The sequence below is a fragment of the Zalophus californianus genome, chromosome 8 (genome assembly GCF_009762305.2).
Source record: "Zalophus californianus isolate mZalCal1 chromosome 8, mZalCal1.pri.v2, whole genome shotgun sequence".
Lineage (NCBI taxonomy): Eukaryota > Metazoa > Chordata > Mammalia > Carnivora > Otariidae > Zalophus > Zalophus californianus.
In genome coordinates this window covers 8,472,528-8,487,552 of record NC_045602.1, presented here as the reverse complement: position 1 = coordinate 8,487,552, position 15,025 = coordinate 8,472,528, and the positions used below count along the sequence as shown (strand labels likewise).

Sequence of the window (15,025 nt, the reverse complement as noted above, 5' to 3'; positions counted from 1 at the left end):
GAGACAGCATGAGAAGAGGCAGGGAGGGGGGTGAGCAGAGGGAGAGGGAAAAGCCAGATTCCTCGCTCAGCAGGGAGCCCCACAAAGGGCTCCATAACAGGACCCTGAGATCATGACCTGAGCCAAAGTCAGATGCTTAACTGACTGAGCTACCCAGGTGCCGCGTGTTTATAGCTACATCTACTTTTGATTAGTATTTGCCTCATACTTTTTCTATACTTTTACTTCTAACAATTCTGTATGCTTATGGTTTGTATGTTTTGTTTGATATTTGTGTTTACTTTTTATTACAGAATCCACACGTGCACAAGAGTAGATGGAATAGTATAATACATCTCATATACTCATTTTCCAGTCCCAGCAATGATCAATGTCCAAACTCGGGCTGCCCACACTGCCATCCATTTATCTACCCCTAAACAATCATCTACCTATTTTGAAGCAAATGCCACCCTTATGTTTTAGATGTATCTTATAAATAGCGGAAAGCTGTCTTTGTTTTTCTGTCCATTCTAAATTTTATCTTTTAAATGGAATGTTAATCTATTTACATGTATTGTGATCACTGATATATTTGGATTTCTTTCTTTACCATATTTTGTCATACCATATCTTTAGCATATTTGCTTTTTTATGCAAATTTTATTTTCCTTCTTCCTTGCTTTCATTTGTTTAATCTCACAAATTAGCAACTGTTATTATTCTTGTTGATGTTTCAGCATAATCAAAGGTTATTAGATTTATCTGTATGTTTCCCAGCTTCATTACCCTTCCACTAGGTGGTCCTTCTGTCTCTAGAACTTCCTTCAGTGAGGTTGTATTTGGGATAAACTCTGTTGTTTGTCTTAACATATCTTTATGTTACCCTTATTCTTGTAAAACAATTTTTTCTGCATGTAAAACTCTAGACTGTCAGTTATATTTTCCAGTACACTGAATGCACACTACCTTCTGACCTCCATTGTTGTTATAAAGAAGTTTGCTATATTGCCTTTTTACAAATAGTGCTGAAAGCAAATCATGAAACCCCCTACACCTCCCAAAATTGAGGTCAAAGCAAAGGTTTTGGAGGTCAAATAGGCAGTACAGAAAAGGTGTCCACAGCCACAAACAAAGAGGAAGAAAGAGGCAGAGAACTTGTCTCATGTCACCCACGTTCCACATTCCCACAGCCCAAGACACTGCAACTCTGAAAGCAACCCAAGTATCCTTAGAGGAATGCACCCAAGTCATCAACTTGACCCCTGTGCCACCGTCACATTTCCCCTGACCACATTGTCAGCCATGAAGAGGAAGAAGAGCAGTGCACTGACGTTCAGGACAGATGTCAAGGCCAACAAACAGAAGATCAAATTAGCTATGAAGAAGCTCTTCAATACTGCTGTGGCCAAGACCATACCCTCATGTGGCCCACTGGAGAGAAGAAGGTACTGGAACTGTTCCCGGGGCTGTAGCTCTGGGTGTGGCCAACAAGATTTGGGGATCATCTTAACAGAGCACAGTTGGTGAGTTCTAAATAAACCATCTATAAAAGGAAGGAGGAGAAAAAGAAAGAAAAGGAGAAGAAATCTCTTAGTATAAATTGTCGTTCCTTTGACAGTAATCTGACTCTTCTCTTACTACGTTGAAAGTTCCCGGCTTTGGTGTTCTGCAGATTCAAGATGATGTGATATGACCTGTCTGTACAACACCCCATGAGGCAGACAAGACAGCTACTGTTCTGCCACTTGACCGATTTGAAAGCTAAGGCTCAGAGAGGCCAAGGATTATAAGGGAGAGAAGACTAGTTCTCAGCCGTGTAGACCCAGAAGCTCCAACTTGCTGATCACCCAGCAGCTGACACCCAAGCTCTTGAGAGGCTGATTGGGAGTATGAGAAAGGATTTCAGAGCATGAATTTGCAACTCAAAATAGAATGACCACAGGGATCAGGCAGTCAAGAGCTGTGGTCACCCAATTTTTCTAATGGGCCACTCATCGATAAATATGCATCCTCAGTAAATTTTTCTTTTATAAACTTTTTTCTTTTATAAATTTTATAAGTGGTAAATATGATTAAACTACCATATTATGTGCACCATAACAAGTAAACCAAAAATAGCATGTTAGAACAAGATGAAAAATAAATATAAATGGAAGTTCTAATAATTGTCCCCACTCCTCAGTGAATCATCTTGTACACACCCACTTCGGAGGCTGTGAATTTGGCCCCCTGCAAACCTGTGTTACACTACAGGACGGCACTACACAAAAAGCCTAAGGAAAGGGGGTTGGATGGTGTGGGCAAACTCAGAGCCGAGGAAGGAGACGTAGCGGTGCTAGGGAGGTGGCAGCTTGGCCCACCGTCTCTTCCACAGGACAGGACTGTGGGGAGGAACCCCTAGACCAGAGCTCCCTTCCTCAGGCCAGGCCTGCCTCCCCGCCGCCACCTGCAGTTCTAGGCTTTTCTGCCAAGCTTCTCCTTTGGCTAGATACACATGGCTCTTCCCCACACTAACACCCAGCCTGCAGTCAGGCTGTGCCCTTCCTTCTGGGCTAAGGACACGTTCTCTCTTCTTAGGGACGTTGGCAGAAGCTGAGCTTATCCATACCCAGGTTCCACCATTTTTCATGAACAAATGCCCCTCCTTCTGTTTTGAAGGATCTGTTCATACACATTATGAGATAAACTCCATTAGGGAAGACATCCAAGTCCTCGGTGGTGTGGAGCTTGGTATAATATCCTTGACAATTTCAAAGCACACCCATTTCAATCAAGCCAACAATAATATCAAGCATCCTCCTGACAATCCTATGAGATACAAATATTTTCATTTAGGTCTGAGGAAATCAGAAACCAGGAAGGTCATGGCCTTGATCAACATCATACCTAATAAGTGACACAGCTGGGACTTGAATTTGGGTCTGTGTGGCTTCGGATCCTGAGTGTCATCTTTTTACCTGGTTGTCTTTTCCCTAGTGCCAGGGGCAACCAAGTGAAGACAGGAGCTTTAGCAGGGGTGGAGCTGCCAATGCTATTGTAGTCAATAATTATAAGCTGAAACAGCCCTGACTTCAATACCATATTTAATTTTTGTAAACACTTAACTTTTTTATTGTATATGAATAAAAAAGCCCATTACACTAACCAGATACCTAGCATTAGAAAATAAGAAATTTTTAAAACATTGAAACATCTATGGGTATATAATTATTCTCTGCCTACAGACTTTGTATTTTTAAAATAGTCACAAAAAGCAGGACTAATTAAGCTTGCATTATTACTCCATTATTAGATCACCATTGTGTTTTAACCACACGATTAACAAATTTCCCTCCTGACTGAAGCTGAAATGGCAGTCAAGATTAGTTGGATTTCAGGGTCAATCATGGGAAAATATAAAATGTAACTAGGAGTTTGGGTTAAACAAACCTAGATCCTGGCAGCAGACAGAAGCTGAAATTGGCATGCGGTCCTGGATAGTCAAAAGGTAACAATGTGAGTTCCCTTCAAGGCAATTGGAAGGAAAGTCATGTTGAGTGGCAAATTGTCATTGCCTGATGCTTCCTCCCCTAAAATCAACCCAGAGAAATTATAGAACAAGAGAAACACAGATCAGAGGAATGAACAAGTACAATGAAATGAAAAAGATCTGGAAAAACCAAAGACTGGCTTAAGCGGTGCCCAGTGTCAAAAGCTGGCTCCCAAACATGTTTCACACAACCTGCTGAGAAAACTAAGCAGAGTTTATTGCTTCCCACAGTAAAGGGGAACATCACCTCCCAGATGTTTGGCAGTGTCTCAGAGAGGAGACGCCACTGTCAACATTTACTGAGAATTGGAAGTTTGATTTAAGGAAGTCTTTCCCCCCACCCGCCCCCGAATGGGGGAAGCTTCATCAGGATTGGGTGGGGCCATGACTGGACAGTCAGGGTTGGTGGAAACAGAAAGTAAGGATTCTGAACAATGAACTCAAATCGTCTCTTGATGCTCTCCATTGAAAAGCTGATGAGTCTTTATGGACTCCAGCTGCGCTGGAGACTCCTGGAAAAATGAAGTCATGTTAATGAAGAGAGGAGAATGGCCCAGTCCTGTTAATGTAGATGGTAGGTGCGGTCCAGGCCCGAGTGGGAGTAGACTTCAGCTCTAATGGGTCAGAGTGAGACTGGCCTTGGGTGGTGGAAGACAGCAATGAGAGGGTAGGTAGGGCACTTGGAGTTCTGCTCTGGCCACCATCTTGAGCCTTAGAACAGTCACTGTCGGAGCATCAGGTTCCTGGTGTCTGCGGAACAGTCAGGGCACTGGGCACTGCATGATCCCTGCTGGGGGGAGGATTTGAGAAGAACCAGTGAGGGCAGACCACCCAACCTTCCTCATTGCCCCCAACAACTCACAGCATGGGGACCTAGCAAGTCTGGCTCTTTGCAAGATGCTGAGAGCCAGAGAAGCAGCCCTGACCAGAGTAGTTTCAGGGAGGGAGACCACAAACAGGAAGGATTCTCTGGGATCCAGGGCTCAAACACCCTGGGTTCTGTAGAGAAAGGAGTCTTCTTTTCCTTCTCCCCTCTCGGGTTCCCTGACTGGGCCTGTACGTCAGACTGACAAAAGGCAGGCTAACAAGAAGAAAAGCAACAGAAGTTTATAAGCTTGTGCATCACACATACCCAGAGATGAGTAACTCAAAGCAGGGATTAGAACTTGGGGTCTGTAGACCTAATTTCGGGGGGAAGGGACAGGGAGAAAGAAATTTCCTTTTTAGGGAAAGCACATGACTTTGGGGAAAGATAAATGGGCTCTTGGGAAAATAGATGGAGATATGACAGTTTGTGACAATGTCTATCTGAGCATGGTCTTGACTCTGAGAGTTGATTGGAAGAAATTGCTCCTAGAAGGGGATTTATGACAGCTGAGTTCTTTGTGTGGACCGCTTTTAGGCAGATCAGGGATTTCAGGAACCCGAATGCCTTCAGCTCGAAATAATTTTTATGTCAAAGTGGCAAATTTGGGGTGGCATCTCCTGATCCCTTCTGTTCCATTCCCTTCCCCCCCCCCCCCCCGTTAGACTCTGGGATTGATTCCAGCCTGACCTTTGTTTGACATCATTATGGGGTCCTGAACTCACAGGCCAAAGTAACCAGATTCCCAAGGAAGACACCTGTTCCAAAATAAAGACAGCCAAATATTATCCACTGCTTAAAGCAGAGTTATTTGGAAGAAGAGGACTAAAACTGTAAAAGAGCATAATAATCAATAAACTTAAGATAAAGAAAGAATTGGCCAAAATTGGCAAAAGTAAGAAAACATGTTTTTAAAAAGAAGAGGAAGGGCAAAGGATTTGTATAGACAGCTCTCTGAAGAAGGTGTACTAATGACCAATAGGCCCATGATGAGATGCTCAGCATCGTTAGTCATCAGAGAAATGCAAATCAAAGCCATAATGAGGCACCGCTTCACACTCATCAGGATGGCTATCAGAGGGAGGTGTGGGGGCCCAGAAAAGAGCAAGTGTGGAAAAGGATTTGGAGAAATTGGAACTCCTGTGCCTTGCTGATGGAAATGTGAAACAGTATAGCTGCTCAGCACAAGAGTATGGCGGTTCCTCAAAAAATTAATCATAGGATTACCATTTTAATCCAGCAAGTCCACTTTTGAGTACACACCCAGAAGAATGGAAAGCCAGGACCCAAACAGATACTGGGAAACCCATGTTCATAGCAGTATTATTCGTAATACCAAAAGGTGGAAGCAACCCAAGTGTCCATTGACAGATGACTGGATAAGAAAAATAGGGACTATCTCCAGACTTACAAAGGAAGGAAATTCTGGCACATGCTACAACATGGTGGCCAGAATGGGAAGGGAGATGGGGAGTTATCGTTCCAGTTTGGGATGATGAAACAGTTCTAGGGATGGATGGTGGTCATGATTGCATAATAATGTCAGTGTCCTTAAAGCCCCTGAACTGTACACTTAAAAATGGTTATAACAGGGGCGCCTGGGTGGCTCAGTCGGTTAAGCATCCGACTCTGGATTTCAGCTCAGGTCATGATCTCAGGGTCGTGAGATCAAGCCCCACGTCGAGCTCCACATTGGGTTCCACGCTCAGCACAGAATACACTTGTCTGCTTGTACTTTCCCTCTGCTCCTCCCCCTGACCTGCTCTCTCTCTCAAATACATAAAATCTTTTAAGAAATGGTTGTAAGAGCAATTTTGTTATGTATATTTATATGTATGCTATGTATATGTATAAAAATTCCTCCATCCTGGGGCACCTGGGTGGCTCAGTTGGTTAAGCAACTGCCTTCAGCTCAGGTCACGATCCTGGAGTCGTGGGATCGAGTCTCGCATCAGGCTCCCGGCTTGGTGGGGGGTCTGCTTCTCCCTCTGTCCCTCCCCCCTCTCATGCTCTCTCTCTCAAATAAATAAATAAAAATCTTTAAAAAGAAACTTCCTCCATCCTTCTATCCCCATTGAGAACAAGACCTTACTCTGCCTGTAGCCCCAGCCTCCCTAGGAAGACGCATGAGTCCCATGGAAGGTCTGCTCCAGGCCCTGGAACCATGGGGGAAGGGGCGGTTGGCGGGGAAGGGGCAGTTGGCTTGGAAGGGGCACAAGAGAACTCTGGAAAGCGATGAAATGTTAAATATCTGATTGTGGTGATGGTTACAGGAGTGTCTAAATTCTTGGAAAGGTACATTTTGGTACATTATTTGTATATAAATTATACCTCCATAAAGATATATTTTTTTACAGGGAATGGATGAAACAAACTGGCCCAGTGCTGTTAATGGTTGACATTGGTAATGAATACATGGAAATTTATTATTCTATTCCATTTACTTTCATTTGTATTTGAAAATTACCATAACAAAAAGTTTTAGAAAAATCAAAATATGCGTCATCCAACTTCCCTGACTCCACCACCCCAAAGACATGCCTCCACGGGACTAAAAAGTAAAGGCTTTGGCACTTTATTTACAAAATATGATTCATAAGCTTTAACTCGTATTATTCTCCCGAGAATCAGGGGCATCCATAAATTATCATCTCCCTCTCACGTGGGGACCCTAAGGAGCCCATGGGAAGTGACTTACTTACCAGCAGATCACACAGCTGGGGCAGCAAGGCTGGAGTCTGAGCTCGAGGTTCCTGACGGCACGCAGGTGTTTCTGCCAAAGCACCCGTGAGGTCCCAGGGCCACAGGCCCCCACCCCGTGGGACTTGTGCCTCTCACAGCTCCTTTCCAGGCTCTCCTGAAGATGTTCAAGGAGCTTCCGGCAGGGCAATTCTAACCTAGATTAGCAACTAGAGTTGGAGGTGATTGCCTGTGAGTTACCATGGTTATGTCCTACTCAGCTCCCCGTGAGCCCCAAAGAAGAAGAAGCTAATACAGTGGTAGGAAGACATCTCAGGCAGGGTCAGAAACGCTCCCTGGCTCTTTGCAGAACATGTCCATTTTCTCCAGTTTCTGAGAACAACTTTATGTAAAAATGGTTGCAAATGTGCAAAAGGAACACCATTTCCTGACTTCCTAAACCACAAGCCACGTGTGTGGAGGTGTCGCTGTTTAAGGAAGAAAACCAACAGCATGCTGGCCCTCCCTGGCCCCCACCTCATACAGTAGCTGTGAGGACTGAATGAGCCAACTCTTGTAATGTGCTTAAAACCATAGCTGGCTCACGGTGAACCTCCAGTATTTTAATTAATATTACTATTCCAAATATCTTCATGGAACCTATTAAAAGTGTTTAAATTTCTTGTTTAAAATAGAACTTACTAGCAGCTCTCTTATCTTGGTTCCAGAACTTACTCATCCAGAATACAGATAAGAACAATGCTAAGCAAAAGGTCGCAGAGCATCCCCGAGAGCTATCAGGAAGTCGCCATTAAATTTTGGTCTCTACATTTCCCTGGGAATGAGATCCATTGCTGTCGGCTGCATGACATGTGAGGCAAGTTAGTGCGCTCCTTGAAGCCTCAGCTGGTGCACATGAAGCGGTGAGCTGCACCCCAGCAGCACAACATTGTGTGTGATACACAGTGTGTCATGGGGTGCAAAGATGGTTGGCCCGGATCAAGGGACTGGAGCTTGCTCAGTTTGGCAGAGATGCGCACACGCTCATAGACATAGCAGCGTCTTGGGCATCAGGAGGTACCGGCCTGAGACCCAGACAGAGCCAGCCTGGTCCCCCACCCAGAGAGCAGCTCCTGGGGGCACTCCACGCCAGGGCGCCAAGACCTTCCAGCACCAATAGGAGGCGCGCTGGGTGGACCCAGGTGCCGGCCAGAGAAGGCTGTGTCATCCCTGGAGTCCCCTGGCAGGCTCTCATGCACTAGGAATGCAACAAGACCCCTCACCGTGGGGTTTACCTGGGCCCATTCACCATCTCTCCATTCTTAGGTGACTGCCTGGGACCAGCATCCAGGCTCCATCTCAGAGGGTCCATGTCAGAGTGTTCTGGCAAGCTCCCCTAACCACCAGACCTCTCAACCTTCCATATTCCTTGACGCCAGCCTACACCTCCTCCCCACGAAGAAATCTTGCTCTTTCACAGTAGCGCCTAGTGGTCCATAACGCCCAGAGCAATGGAAGAATTGGCTCCTCTTTCTTCCAGGACAGAGAGAGCTTAATCCCCTGCCTATGTTATAAAGCAGGGGATAACTACATCCCATCCTTCTAGTGCCTCAAAGAAAAGATTTTTTTTAAGTTGCATATTAAAACAGGCTGAACATTTATATTCTGCCATCATTTCAATTCATCACCTTATTTCCAAGTGCCTACCACAGGCCTGCTCCAGGCCCTCAGGCTGTAATAAGTGAGCTGTGTCTCCACCCTTTGGGTTCTGGTCAACCGGCCAGGTGCCAAGGAGTGCGCCCTCTGGTGAGGGAACGAGGGAGTGAGGGTGGCAGCAAGCTGTGCGAAAAGATGTCCCAAGCAGCAGCGGGGGGTCAGGATGCTACCATGACCTCGGGCCCTCATCTGAGTGTAGGCTTTGGGCTGGGCAGAGAGGGGACTGGAGAGAGACCAGGGTGTTCTACCAGCAAGACGGCGGAAGGGAGGACGTCAGCGTGGTGTGGAGCTAGCTTCAGGACCACTTCTGGGGAGCCCCGCTGGTGGGGCTGGGGGCTGGCCTGGAAGACCTGGAAAGAGGCAGGATGCAAGGGCTGTAGCCGTTCCTGGGAGCAGGCTTCCCAACAACTGAGGGGTCAGCCGGTGCTCTGTTGCAGCTTTGAGTTCCAACGCTGGCACCTGAGCCTGGGCCGGAGCCGGGGTGGCCTAACCAGGAGTGGGAGAAGGCAAGGCGCCCTCCCAGGCAGCCGCCTGAGCCCCACTGACCGTGGAAGAGGGGTCTGTGATTCAGGGCACAGCACGGCTGACAGAGGACTGGTTGAACCCTCCCGTCTGCGGTGGGCAGCCCGAGGGACACTCCAGGAGTCTGCAGCCTGGACCCAGTCTCCGGCGGTCTGGGTCTGACGCACACTCACCTCAGAACCGGCCTTCTCTTTCAGTCGCCCTCTCAGAGGTCCAGCCGGAGTCCCCAGCCTGCCAAGCCTGGGTAGAAATAAGATGTTTATGTGCTTGCTTGCTCGCATCTCTCCCCTGCCTCATTCCAAAAAGGATCTGAGATAACATTCCAGCATCCTAGAAAAGCGAAGAGTGGATAGATGTAAAAATCAGGACATTGGAAGACAGCTTGGCAGTTTCCTACAAACTAGACACATTCTTTTTTTTACTATTGTTATTCAATTTTAAGTAGGCTCCACGCTCAATGTGAGGCTTGAACTCACAACCCTGAGATTAAGAGTAGCACTCTCCACCACTGGAGCCAGCCCAGTGCCCCCGGGCATAGTCTTACTATGGGACCCAGTTGCGTTCTTTGGTATTTACCCAAATGAGTTGAAAACATGTCCACACAAAACCCGGCACACAGCTATTTACAGCAGCTTTATTCCTAATAGCCAAGGGTTGGAGGCAACCAAAACGTCCTCTGTCGGTAAATGAATGGACTGTGGTACATTCAGACAATGGAATATTATTCAGCACAAAAAGCAAATAAGCTATCAAGCCATTAACAGCTATGTGGGAAATTTAAATGCATATTACGAAAAGAAGCCAATCTGAACAGGCAACAGATTGCCTGATTCCCACTATGTGACATTCTGGAAAAGGCAAAACAATGGAGACAATATAAAGATCAGCGATTGCCAGGGGTTGGGGGAGGGAGGGATGAAGAGGCAGAGCACAGAGGATTTTTAGGGTAGTAAAGATTATCCTGTAGGATGCTATAATGTCAGAGACATGCTATTATACATTTGTTAAGAACCCATAGGATGTACACCACCAAGAGTTGACTGTAAACTATGGAGGTTGGATGATGATGATTATGTGTCAATGCAGGTTCTTCAAGTTTATCACATGTCCCCTCTGGTGGGGGATGTTGATAATGGGGGAGGGCGTGCATGTGTGGGTGCAGGGGGTATATGAAAAATCTCTGTATCATTTCTTCTGTATCATTCCTCTGTATCATTTCTTCAACTTTGCTGTAAGCTTAAAACTGTTGTAAAAATGAAAATCTATCTTTCTTTGAAATCAGGGCAAAGGAAAATACAGGTAAAGAAGAAAGATAATGCCTGAGGGGAAGCTAATGTGTGCATACTCAGTTGTAAAATCAGGGCAGAGATCCCTAGGAGCAAAAAACAGAGAAACCTGATCAGCTAGCACGTTGACGACACCAGGTAAAATAAACCAAGTGCTCCTATATGCATCCGCATCCATAGATCTCAAGAACATGGAAGGTTGAGCAGAAAAGCAAGTTCCAAACATTGTCAACAAACTACATGTAAAATTTCTAAACACACTCCATAATACTGCATATTGCTTATGGAAGCAGCCAATATAAATTAGGAAATCACGGCATGGATGCATCCCAAACTCGTGACAGTGGTTTCCTCCAAGGAGAGATGAAGCGGAAAGGATTCAGTTTTATCTGCCTTGTTTTATTTCAGTACAGCAAGCAAACCAAAAGGTCTGAAGTAAACATGAAAACTTGTGAATATCTGTTCATTTGGGGTGTCAGGAACATGAGAGTTATATTATCCTTTGTACCTGTCCTGTTAAGTGTGCAAAATAACAATTTCTAACTTCACAAATTACCACAATAAAAAAACATACCATATCCCAAACTGGAAAATCAAGCCGGCTGGGTCAGTTGGCTCTTCCTGGGCCAAATGTCCCCGTGGGGCACTCAGAAACAGGGACCTCCATGACCAACACGCTTCACAATCTCAACAGCAAGTTCTGTTTCTTAGGGCGCCCCTCCAGACAAACCAAAGGTATAACCATAAAAATGAAGGGACGAGTGGGAAAGACCTGAGGCTTGACCCCACCCAAGGCCATTTCATACTATTTTATGTAACACTCCAGAGAGCCAGAGGGGCAGCTGTCATCCCTCTCCCGTCTCGCAGGTGGGACAGGCTCTGCAAGAACAGGGTCTACACCACCCTAGAGCCCGCCAGCCTGCAGGGCTGGGTGGACTCCATCCCCTTGGTGCTCAGCCCACACCCAGGCTCGGAGGCTACATTCTGTGATCACGAGGGAAGAGAGGACTGAGGGTGACATTGCATCTCACCCTGCTTTGCCTGAAGGAAGACCTTGTCCCCTTCAAGTCGTTCTTGATTCCACAGCATCGCTAGGGCCGCCCTGGGCCGGGCGCAATGCCAGGAAACTACCTGTCTTGCTTCTGGGCCCCAGCAGCATATAATGTGCCAGGCTAGCCCACGCCTGCGTGTTTCACAGAGGCTGCTTCGAAGGTCAGAAACATCCTTCCACACCTTCCACTAGGCTGACTCTTTCTCACATTGACAAAACACAACTCAGGTGTCACCTCCCCCAGGAAGTCTCTGCTGATTGCCCCAATGCTGGGTTAGGTGCCCTTCTCCCTGGTTTCTTCTCTTTGGTTTGTTGCATTTCCTCCAAGGAACCTGTGTACTAAGTTATGTCCTGCACCCAACCATGGGACCTCAGAGGAAGAGACCAGATCTTACTCATCTCCTGAGCCTAGCCCACAGCAGCCCCTGGGTCCTTACCCACGGTAGGGAATTGCACAAAGACACACCTGAGACCAGCGTCTGCCTCCCAGCCCAGCTCCCCATCCATCTGTGGGGAGACAGGCATGAATAGAACAGATAGCGTACACCGGGTAAGCGAAGTGCTCTCCCTGAGACATGCCAGGTGCTGGGAGGCAGCACTCGGAGCCTTGGCGATCACATGCCCACCCACATTTTCTGTGCATCCCTCAAAGCTGCTGGAAGTGAGCTATGGGTCAAATCAGCCGCCCCCATGTGGGAGGATCCACAGGGGGAGGGAAGGAAGGCGCAGCCAGTCTTGGCCTGGGAGAGCAGACAATCCCACAGCAAATGCTGAAGTGACGTTTGATCTTAAAGGTGGCGAAGTCCAACTCACAGCTCATTTCCCCGGCTGGGACCCCACTCTTCCATTCCCCCTCAGGTTAACTCTGGATTCCGGGAGGTGACCCAGGCAAAGCACTTATCTATTAGCGGACTAAATGCCTGTCGTGGACTACCTGGAAATTCAGAGGAAAAGACGGTAGTTTTTACCAATCTCCTGAGTACCTCTGAGGAGGAAATTGGCTGACAAACCCATGCAGACATTCTAGAACGCTGTGTTCCTGTATAAATTGGTCTTGCTTTCTAGAACACTTAGCCCTGTTGAGAACACGCTGTTGCTAGGATACAACCAATGAGTACACACGCTGACTTTCTATTATCAGTTCAAAGAATCCTAGCCTCTGTTTGAAACCGGCTCCGCTAAGGGCACTCGTCATCTCCTAATTGCTCTGTCTAATGGACACTTTTGAGTCCCTGCCTTGCCAGACCTGTTGCCTCCAGATTCGGGAGCTGATCACTTGGGCCTCCAGAACACTCCTTGTGCCCCATCCCTCCATCCATGTGCCTCTCCCCACAGGCTGCCCCTTAAATACGGCTGAGCCCCTGGCTCCCCCACCAGGGCCTGCATAAGGTGAGGCAGGGAGGGACCCAGGCAGCAATAGTCAGGGAGGACTTACCTCTCAAGACCTACAAGTGCAGAGCCGGGGCCCAGAGGGAGGCCCCCCTGCAGCGCTGCATCCGGGCCCCTGGCTTGCTCTTCCTTCTGAGGCCCTCGGGCTGCCCCTCCCACCCTACTGGGGCTTCACCTAGAACTTCTCCCTGGCCTCGGGCCCATGCATCCAACTTCTGGACATTTCCACCTGGACACCCTCAGCTCCTCCGAAGCAACCTCCCTCCCCTGCATCCCCTAGTTACACAAGGTAGAGACTCAGCAGTCATCCCTGCACACATCTCTATCACCTGGTTAAGAGGACTTTACCTCTTCGTGTGTTTCTCCAAATCATCGCTTTCCGCCATCCCATGACTGCCTCACATGAGACCCTCATGTCTCTCTCCTGTGGTTGCAATAATCACCTGTTCACACTCCCTGCCTTCCATCGGACAACGCACCTCACCCAGTCACCAGGGACTCAACGCTTTCTCCCTGCAGTTCTGTCCTCGGGTATAGGAATGGGTGCCTAGAATGAACGAACTCCCCTCCTGTGAGGGACAACTTGGCGATGTCTATCAAAATTATAAATGTACATATGCCCTCGGACTCAGTAGTTCCATTGTGGGCAATTCATTCTCCGCACACATTCCTCTGTGTGAGGATATTAACGGCAGCATGTTTATAACAGCTCAAAATCAGAAACAACCTCTGTGTCCATCCATAGGCAAAGGTTGAATGTAAAATGTTCAATCCATGGAACACTTTAAAGCCAACAAAAGATGAAAGCAGCTCTGTTTGTACTAAGACAGAATGACTTCCGTGGCTTATCGATAAAAAGCCAAGGGTAGAACAGGATCGTGTGCGACCACTGTGCTAAAGGGGAGATACGTACACATCTGCTCTTATGGTCACACTCCCTCTGGAACAAAGCACGCCGAGGCCAGGGATTGCTTTTGACAAGAGGACTCAGGGACAAGGGCGAGGGAGAGACTTACTCACCACAGTGTTCTTTCTTTACCGCCTGAGTTCTTTATGTTGCGCACGTTTTACCTTTGCAAATAAAATATGCCCCAGCCGTCCTGTGCTTCGCAGCCAGCGACCTCTCCAAAGTGCAGATGTGATGGCGTCACATCCTGCTTTCAACACTTCAAGGGCTCTCCATGACAGGGTGTCTGGGACAACCGTGGTTCACACTTGTTATAGAGCAATTAACACCTGTTCATTAATTTTAAGCACCTTTCCACTCTCAAACATGTCCTGAGGTGAACGATAAATTATATCCTCACTCTATCGGCGACCCCAAAGATATAGTCCACCCTCCCTAACATGGCTCATGAGCCCTCCTCATCCAGCCTGTCTTCCTAGCCCCACCCTACCCGGCCCCTCTTTAAACTGCCCAGCTCATTAAATTCCAGAAACACTGAACTACTTATAGCTCCCCTGCACACGAACTATCGGTAGCCCCCCGGCCTTTGCTCATGCTGTACCCTCTGCTGGGAATGCCCAGCATACCCACCCAGCCCCAGGCAGAGACAGTCTCATCCATCCTTCAAGACTCAGCCATGGCTGCCCGCCCCGGGCTGCCCCCAACCCCTCCATCGCCTGGCTGCTCTGAGATGGATCCTGCACAGAGCCCAGGGCCTCAAGCGCACAATAAACCTTTTCTGTACCGTGGCCTATGCTTGAGGTCCAGAACCCGTCCTGTTTGAAGAAGAAGACAAAAGTAATGCACTAAATTCGAGCCCGGCTCCAGGGTCAGGAGCACCTGGCATAACCTCGGGAGAAGGGGTGTGCATCCAGGGCTCCCCTGAGCACCCTCTTCCTGTAAGGTAAGGGATTGGGGTCTTGAAGTTTCCTTTTGTAGTGAAACAAAAACAAAAACAAAAATGATGATTGCTCCACCACCAAATATAGAAATGTCGGGGTTGGAGAATCCGAGGACTCCCTCTTTGTCTAGGCTAACTTCTCATCCAGGCATGTCATTC

The 15,025-nt window shown here is 47.5% G+C and overlaps 1 long non-coding RNA gene across 3 annotated transcripts in view; it reads right to left on the bottom strand.

Annotated features, from left to right (window-relative positions):
* Positions 1-8,706: 8,706 nt before the first annotated feature.
* LOC113937002 overlaps positions 8,707-15,025 on the bottom strand; it is a 28,842-nt gene continuing 22,523 nt past the window's right edge. For 2 of the 3 annotated variants that reach the window (XR_003524447.2, XR_003524448.1), the window contains exons 2-3: positions 9,467-9,623; positions 8,707-9,121 (exon numbers count right to left, since the gene is read on the bottom strand). This is a non-coding gene — a long non-coding RNA (uncharacterized LOC113937002). Of the gene's footprint in view, positions 9,122-9,466; positions 9,624-12,564; positions 12,656-15,025 lie in introns of those variants that run through there. The other variant, XR_003524446.1, reaches the window with a different exon arrangement.